At 34.2% G+C, this 9,227-nt stretch overlaps 1 protein-coding gene across 3 annotated transcripts in view; it reads right to left on the bottom strand.

The window, feature by feature from the left end:
- Positions 1 to 8,127, bottom strand: part of pacsin3 (protein kinase C and casein kinase substrate in neurons 3) — a 73,609-nt gene extending 65,482 nt beyond the window's left edge. For 2 of the 3 annotated variants that reach the window (XM_056462307.1, XM_056462308.1), the window contains exon 1: positions 7,768 to 8,126. The gene's annotated coding sequence lies outside the window, so the exon portion shown is untranslated. Of the gene's footprint in view, positions 1 to 7,767 lie in introns of all 3 variants that reach the window. The other variant, XM_056462311.1, reaches the window with a different exon arrangement.
- Between the last annotated feature and the right edge of the window lie 1,100 nt (positions 8,128 to 9,227).

The following is a 9,227-nucleotide window of genomic DNA, read 5'->3' as shown; positions in this document are numbered from 1 at the left end:
ACTGGGAACCATGGCCTTATTTCATAAATGAATGACTGACAATAACAGACTGACGGAAGTCAATGTTCTGCTCAAAGCTCATTCCAGAAAGTCTGTGAGAAAACTCTGTGCATATTAAAAAGGTCAAGAGAACAACAAATAAACTGGCTAATTTAAACAGAAGGTTTAAATTAAACTAGCTACTTTTCTTAGCTAGTAAATTAATCAAATTTCCATTAGTAAATCTTGGACGTGTGATATTACATGAAAACAATGAAAAAAATATATTTGAAACAGTATAGCGTTAATACTAAAAAATTACTTTTGCTGCCTGTTCAAACTACTTATTCAAAATAAGTTGAAACACAATTCGTACATTTTTTTGAGGAATATTAATTTTTTTTTAATTGTTAAATATAACCTTAAGTGTTAAATTAACCTTAACTTGTAAAAATAATTAAGTAAACTTAATTTGTGTTTGAACAACACGAAGGACTAGTGTGGAACACAGCATTTTTACAGTGTAATAGAGACAAATGTTATAATACTTTGTGTTTTACCTACTTCGAATTTTTGTCTTGTTTCAAAGCCAAACATCCACATTTCAAACCGAAAACGAGATTATTTTGCTCACTCCACTGGAAGATAATTTTGCTTGTTTTAAAGAAAAAACTCTTAATTTTTATTTCACTGAAGCTTTTATAATTTCATCTGCATTTTAAAACAAAACAATATTTTTTACTTGACCTAAGACTTTTGAGATCTTTGGACTATAAATGATACGAAGCCAAGTATAAAAAAAATCCTTTTTTGCATTGTGATTATTCAATTTGTGTACCTTAATACGGATAGACTTCTCAGAAAACCGTCAAATAGAGCTATTCATATCTTGTGAAACTGTACTTGCATCACAATATTTATCACAAAAAAAATATTGCAATATCAGATTTTTCCAATATTTATCAGCACTAATCCCAATCTTTCCTAATAGAGCTGTTCAATTCATCTGGTCAAATTTGAATCCTATCGCAATATAAAAAAAATGAATAAATAAATAAATAAATAAAAAATAAAATAATAATACTAATATATATATATATATATATATATATATATATATATAAATATATATATATAAAAAACACTGCTTCCATGCCTCATGTCAGGGGGCTTATTTCAGTTCATCCATGACAATATGCATTTGTATAATGTTATTATTATTATTATTATTATTATTATTATTATTATTATTATTATTATTATTATTTTTATTATTATTATAAAAACCAAACATCACAATGTCAGATTTTTTTATATTGTGTATAATAAATGTACAATATAATGTACAATATCACCCCAAATTTATCTTCCTCACACTGGCTGCCTGTTAAATTTCGTATTAAATTTAAAATATTGCTTCTTACCTATAAAAGCTTTAAATAATCTAGCTCCTGTTTATCTAACCAACCTTCTGTCTCGCTACAATCCAACTCGCTCTAAGATCTCAAAACTCAGGGCTTCTGTTAGTACCTAGAATAGCAAAGTCTAGTAAAGGAGATCGAGCCTTCTTATTTATGGCTCCTAAACTCTGGAATAGCCTTCCTGATCATGTCCGAGTCTCAGACACACTCTCCCAATTCAAAACTAGATTAAAAACCTGTTTAGTAAACCGAAATCTGTTTAGTAAAGCATACACTCAGTGTATCACTTAGCGGTATGATACACGAATGTGCTCCACGCAGGTTTCTGCATCTTGTTCATATACACTATGAACAGCAGCTATGCTAATTATTCTCTTTATTCTCTATTTCCACCTGGGGATACTTATGCCGAGGCCCTCAGACTATGCAGCGCCACTGATTCGATCCAAGACCAGCTACGAGATGATCCCAAGGTTTTCATATCTTGAACCAGGCCGTATCCTGAGCAGCTGCTGTGGTGGTCATGGAGGAGTGGAGAGCATGAGACGGATTCCTGTGACGCTCCAGGGACATACGAGTCTTCGCTGAGGTCCAGCTTCCAGCGCCTAGACTGCAGCTCTGCACAAGATGTTTGGCCAGAGGAGAAATGGCCGTGCCCAACTGTGCCTGGTTTCTCTCAATGTTTTTTTAATTCTTCACTTTTGCCAATTGGTGAAGTATTTTCCTCACCGCTGTCGCCTCTGGCTTGCATGGTTCGGGATCTGTAGAGCTGCGCAACGATGGATTACTCTTCAGTGTTTGGACTCTCAGTAGTGATTATTAAACCACACTGAACTGAGTTAAACTGAACTTAAACTCTGAGAACTGAACTACACTGTTTCAATTTACTATGATCTTCCATGTGAAGCTGCTTTGGCACAATCTACACTGTAAAAGCGCTATACAAATAAAGGTGAATTGAACTGAATATTGTGCACCCTAGTTTGACCTTGACAAAACAATAGTGATCATGGCTATGATATCATTTCCTCGTTTAATTACACAATTTATTTTTTCATGTTTTAAAAGGCACATCAAAGAACTTATACTGAACCCATAACATCCCATTAAAAGCATAATTTGTCAGCATTATCTATATCTTTTCAATCTAAATCCCAAGCCCATTTGTTTTTGTCATTATCATTTTAAAACGACATGTTCTCCTTCCTTCCACAAATTTTCCTAGTTACTCTGATCTGTCAAAGAATCCTGGATTTGGCTTCAGGACAGCTCAATATAGCCTGCTCTCAAAGGTTAGTTGCACTCTGGCTCCGTGTGTAGGCATGAAGAAAACAAAGACAGTTTTGTTCTCCACCCGACGTTCTCCAGCACCACACAACAGAGATAGTTTCCTACATTTGCCTCAGGGAGTTTAGTCTAGGATCAATGAGCATCCATGGAGGGTTTCCATGATTTTAAAAAGCGATAAAACACAATTTATACATATCTGAGATTAAGAAAGTGCATGGAAACAGATCGCCTGAGTACTCCGAATTTAACTCTATTCCCTTAATAGTGTGGAACTTTAATTAGTAAAGAGCACGAAGCCGCTGGCCCTCATTCAAAACCGCACAGTAATTGGACTCACAGTCTAATCTCCGATTTGACTTTTACTGCACTTTGACATTCGGCAGATACGTTTACTTTAATTCGATTTGTACAACAAGCATTCGCCATGGAACCTGTAATCTTTACTCTAACAGTTTAACAATTATAGGCATGGTTTACACCAAATTTTGCAGCTAATTTAGTCTGTCTCAAATCAGAATCCAAGATTTAGGTGATTTTGTCTTTAGTAGGAACTATGCACCAATATGGGTTTTTTTCCGATATCGATAACCGATAACTTTTAAAATTTGAAGGCCGATAAACAAAATATTAGACGATAAATATAATTATTATTTATATTTTCATACAGTGAACAACTGATTTTATTTTGAAAACTTAATAAAAAGTTTGAACTGATCTTAAAAATGGTTAAACAGCAAAATGAGATTTGTTAAACAAAAAAATAAAATAAATATAATTTTAAATAAAATGAAAATGAAAGAACTAAAAACTGAAACCAACTCAAATGTTCTTGAATTAAACAAATGACATATGTACAAATATATAATGTCCAAAAAAGCGTTTTGAGGGGTGTTTTGACAGTTCAAAAGCGAAAGGCTAAAAACAGATAGTACGTTTTACTTTATAAAATGCGGCATAAATTCATACAATGATAGCCAATACATCCGCTAGTTATAATCATTCTAAATATGCCAATCAAAAGGAACACAATCTTACATCAACAACACATGGCAAGCAACGCACTGATAATAACAAATAATCAGATTAGATTACAAAAATCCCAACGAGTTACAATCACATAATCTATCGGTTTAAAGATACACTGTAAAAATAAAAACTAAAACTTAATTTTACGGTTTATTTCCGGCAGCTGGGGTTTAAGGAAATTTCTATAATTTAATGTCCATTATTTTACGGTAAATGTCTAATTTAACCACTGTAATTTCACCATTTTTTTCTGGAACCCTAGCTGCCCGAAATTAACCGTAAAAATTACGGATTTATTTTTACAGTGTAGCAGCCGATAACAAGAACATTAAAAGTAGCATTTATTGGCCAATATCGATGTGGCCGCCGATATATCGTGCATCCCTAGTAGAAACTGTGGTTTTTGATGCTTCATAAAATGCAAATCAAGCACTACTATTGGCACTTTAAAAAAAAAAGATAATAAATAAACAAACATACAGACAAAAACTACATTTAGTACCCATGGCTCCTAACGAAACAATAGCTAGGTACACTGAAAAAAATGTTTGATTGGAATTACACATTTTTAAGGTTGGCGGTTGCAAACAATTAATATAGGCTGAATTTAACCAAACAAATAAAACTTAGTAATGTTCAACTTAATTTGTTTGTTTAAATTCAACCCATATAACCAGTTAACTTGCAACCAGTTACCTTAAAGAAAATGTAGTAAATCCAATGAACCATTTTTGTCAGTGTATCCATCGACCTATTTTTATGGAGATTTTGGATTATCGCATGAAATTTTCTTGATGTTAACGCCAAGATGCAAACAAACTTTAAAAATGTGGATACAGTATTTTATTTGCTTTGATTCTGGATGGAAATGTTGCTTTATTAAAATGTTTTATGCAGTATCCCAGTTTTGCGCAAGTTTGCTCCACATCTTTGGCTGGAAATGTCGCTGTTGAGGTCTTCGGTGAAGTGAAATTGTCAGTCTGTGCAAGTAAACTGAATAACCTCAGCAAATGGTAAAGGATGTGTTTGTCTAAAGCACGAATGTCCTATTGTGTATCTATTAATCCGATTAACACAGGTATTTCGGAATTGGCAAGATTCATCAATGATCAACAACGATCATTTATTTGACAATTCAGTCCCACTAATTCTCATATACCAACTTTCAAAACAAAATAATTGACTTTTCATGCCTCCATCTTGTACATCAAGATTAAAATCATTTTTAGCGCATGACTTTTTGTTAATTTATCAATTGTGTTTCATTTTAGAGCATTTTCATACAGACCCTGCACTATTTGATTAGAATAACCTATTAAGATCATTTATTTATTGAATAACTCAATAAATTGATCACATAACTGATCATACCATGACTACAGAAAACTACAAGAGCTCAAAGTGTCTGATTTGCCAGCATCATTTTCAACTCCGCCCCAACTGCACTTGGCTAATCTAGTTGACCACCTTGCAGTCATTGTTTAAGTTGAACACACCTATTGCCAATATATGTGACTGGGAACATGTGCTCCAAACTGTTGTAACATACTTAAGACTATTTGCATTGGTGTGGATAAGGGAAACAGGATATTAGGGGGGAAAATGGCATTGCAACATTTTGTTTTTCTTGAATATATATTGGTGATATGAATGTGATTTTACCAACACAATCTCACGGCAATTCGTAACTTTTTGATTTAGTGGCTAATTCGTACGAATTCGAATAATCTCATTTGTACAATTTAGTATGATTTGCTTATTCCCCAATGATGGTTGGGTTTAGGTGTCATGTCTATTTTTTTAAATTGTACATTTTCGTATGACTGAATGTGTACGAATTTGTATGTATTAGCCACTTAACATGCAAAACGTAAAATAGTTAAATTTCCTCGGGGGATCAGGCTAGATTTTACCAGATGACTTCATTAGCTTGATTTGGAAAGAATTCAGATTTTTAGATTGATTGGCTTGATTTTGATTTCTGTGCGCATTTGCATAACACAAAACATACAAATTACCAACATAAACAAGTACAACTGGAGTCAAGAATAGATAATGAAATGTATAGATAATGAGATAAACAGTAGTTTTCTAGGCAGTCTAACTGTACCTAGGTACAGAAATGTGATTCTAAGATGCAAAATAAATGTATAGGCGACGCAGTGGGTAGGGCTCTCGCCTCACAGCAAGAAGGTCACTGGTTCGAGCCTCAGCTGGGTCAGTTAACATTTCTGTGTGGAGTTTGCACGTTCTCCCTGCGTTCGCATGGGTTTCTTCCATGTGCTCCGGTTTCCCACACAGTCCAAAGACATGCGGTATAGGTGAATTGGGTAAGCTAAATTGTCCGTAGTGTATGTGTGTGAGGGAGAACTTGTGGGTGTTTCCCAGTGATGGGTTGTGGTTGGAAGGGCATCTGCCGAGTAAAACATATGCTGGATAATTGGTGGTTCATTCCGCTGTGGCAACCCCTGATTAATAAAGGGACTAAGCCGAAAAGAAAACGAATGAATGAAAATAAATGTATAGTGTTCATTTTAAATATAATTAAATACAACTTACCTTTATTAAAGCTAAGAATGATCTAATATGTTGTGCCGGAATGCTTTAAAATTGGTTTGAAAAGCATCTACAGTCAGAAACACATGCAAATGGTAAAGTTTACACTTTGCTTTGATCATGTGTTGCACAGTTTAAAGGTAATAAATGCTGTAAATAATGTTCAGTTCATGTTTCCTCAATGTATCATCAGGAGCCATTGACAGGCAAGTAATGAATAAACGAGGAAGACAATTCCAGCTAAAAGTCTTCTTTAATGTTCTGCTGATGAAAAACAAAATATATAGTAACATTTTGACTAACCTAAGGGTGAATAAATAAACCATCAAAACCAACTCCCGGTTGTTATTTCAGATATGAAAAATAAGAAGATTTGTTTGAATTTTACTAAAGTAGCTCCAGAAAAATAAGCTAACATGCCATTAGCGTTCATCTACAATCTGGACTGAGTAGACAAAACAAATGATTTCTTATGAACCTTGATCCTGTCTGACACTGTGACCACAGTCTCCAGATACGCAGAAATAAAAGATTAAATATTTAGGACGCAACTGTATTTGGGGGTTTCTTTAGAAATATAGTTTTAATGGTCATACAGATTTTAACCTTTCGTTGGTGTTATATTAAGGTCACATGGACTTGTTTTACGACATATTTTGCACATTTTTAATGTTGTGCATTATGCTTATTAGTATGTATGATGAATACATAGCTATATTAATAAAAGTTTCAATATTTTTCAATTAGTAAATAAAGGATACAAAAACGTAATCAAAAAATAAAAGAAAATTAACATAATATCACATAAAACATAATTTGAAATGTGTTGAAAATGAAATTATTTATTCTCAAGTGTATGCTCACGTTTTGTTTTGTTTTTTGTAGTTTTTTATTTTCTCATGTTGTGCATATTTGTAAGTAACTTAGTATGCATGATGAATACATGGCTATATTAATAAAAGTTTAAATGTTTTTTAACTTGTTTGTAGAGGATACAAAATTGAATTAAAATTTAAAAGAAAAATAAACAATATGATATAAAACATCATTCAAAGTGTGTTGGAAACGTGGGTATTCTCAAGAGTATTTTCACGGTTTTTTGTTATGTTTTTGTTTAATTTCCTGTGTTGTGGCCCATCTTTAAATGAGCACAAATGTTTGTTTCAGTTGGAATACAAGTAATATCAGGAGTCTGCAGACATGAGCTCCCTTTCTTCAAATAGCAAAGAGTGAAACCTCATCAAATTTCAAGGGATTTCTATGCCTGGAGTGTCAAAGGAAACGGATGTCGGACGAACTTCGCATGGCACACAACAGGCTTACACATATTTTTTATAAGATAAACACGTTACAAAACATGCTGCTAAACTCGTTTGTCCCCTTTATTGTGCCCTCATATTATACAAATGAAACCATTCACACACAAACTTAAGGCAAACATGCGCCCGCTTAACGTTAACCGCCATAGAGATGACCGATTGAAACATCGACTTACTTTGTTGTTTTGCTCGTATCCAAGCGAAAAACCGTTATCTAGTCGATGTCCCACGTCGTCAAACTCTCTCGGTGCGGTGTGAAAAGCGTTTTATCTCCGGCACATTGACATGCAGACCGCGTTCAGAGCGAGAAAAGCGCCCATGTGAATAAAGTTGACACCACTCAGACACCGTCCCGTCCTGCCATGGCAACCGAGCGGCGAAATAATATCTCCCGTAAACATTTACCAGGAGGCAGGATCACGGAGAAACACTTTCCAACAGGTTGTTTTTGGAAAACAGGCCCATGGTCAACAGGAAACCATCGCGTTTATTCAAGAAGTTGCAGGCGTGTATGAGGAGTCCTTCGAGGATGAAATTAGATGCTGGGGCTTCGCATTATGTCCATTGATCCAATTACAAGAGTTAACCCTTTCGAGATCAAGCGGCGGAATAGTTTAGTTTTTGTACTTGTATGGATTTATACACATCCATTGTGGGACATATGTGAACATTGTGCCATTAAAGTGTGATTATTGAAGTATTACGATTAAATAATTTAATATTTGAGAATGTTACCGCCATTTAGTGATAATATAAGCAACAGCGCCATCTGTAGGATATGTTATTTAGATTTTTCTGTTATAAAATCTAGATAACTGTTCACCCAAAACTGAAATCTTCTCAACTTTTACTTGTTCCAAACATGTTTCTGAACACTATAGAAAATATTTAAAGAAAGCTAGATTTGATTACTTGTTTTCTCTACTATGGAAGTAAATGGTTACAGGTTGGTCTTCTTTTGTGTTTAACAGAAAAGAAACTCATAATGATTTGAAACCACTTGAGGAAGAGTACATTTTTTAAAGTACTATCTCTTTAATGCCATTTAGCTTTGGAAGATGTCTATTGTTTATTCAGCGTCACATATATTTTTATTCATTTATTTATAAATTTTTTTTCAGCTTAGTCCCTTTATTAACCAGGGTTCGTCACAGCGGAATGAACCGCCAACTTATCCAGCACATGTTTTACGCAGCGGATGCCTTTCCAGCTGCAACTTATCACTGGGAAACACCCATACACAATCATTCAAACACATAAACTACAGCCAATTCAGCTTATTTAATTCACCTATAGCGCATATCTTTGAACTGTGGGGGAAACCGGAGCACCAGGAGGAAACCCTCACGAACACAGGGAGAACATGCAAACCCCACACAGAAATGCCAACTGACCCAGCCGGGGCTCAAACCAGCGACCTACTTGCTGTGAGGCGATCATGCTACTCACTGCGCCACCGTGATGCCCCATATATTTTTATATACAGTTTAAAAATAGTACTTCTAATATATATATATATATATATATATTAAGGCAATAAATATTGAGATAATTACAAATTATTTGTAATAAATGATTTAATACACACAAATATGAATATTTTCCTTTCCTGGCAAATCAAAATGCCTGTAAAACA

Source organism: Danio aesculapii, chromosome 7, assembly GCF_903798145.1.
Source record: "Danio aesculapii chromosome 7, fDanAes4.1, whole genome shotgun sequence".
Lineage (NCBI taxonomy): Eukaryota > Metazoa > Chordata > Actinopteri > Cypriniformes > Danionidae > Danio > Danio aesculapii.
Note: the sequence above shows the minus strand (reverse complement) of the source record. Positions and strands in the feature narration are given on the sequence as shown.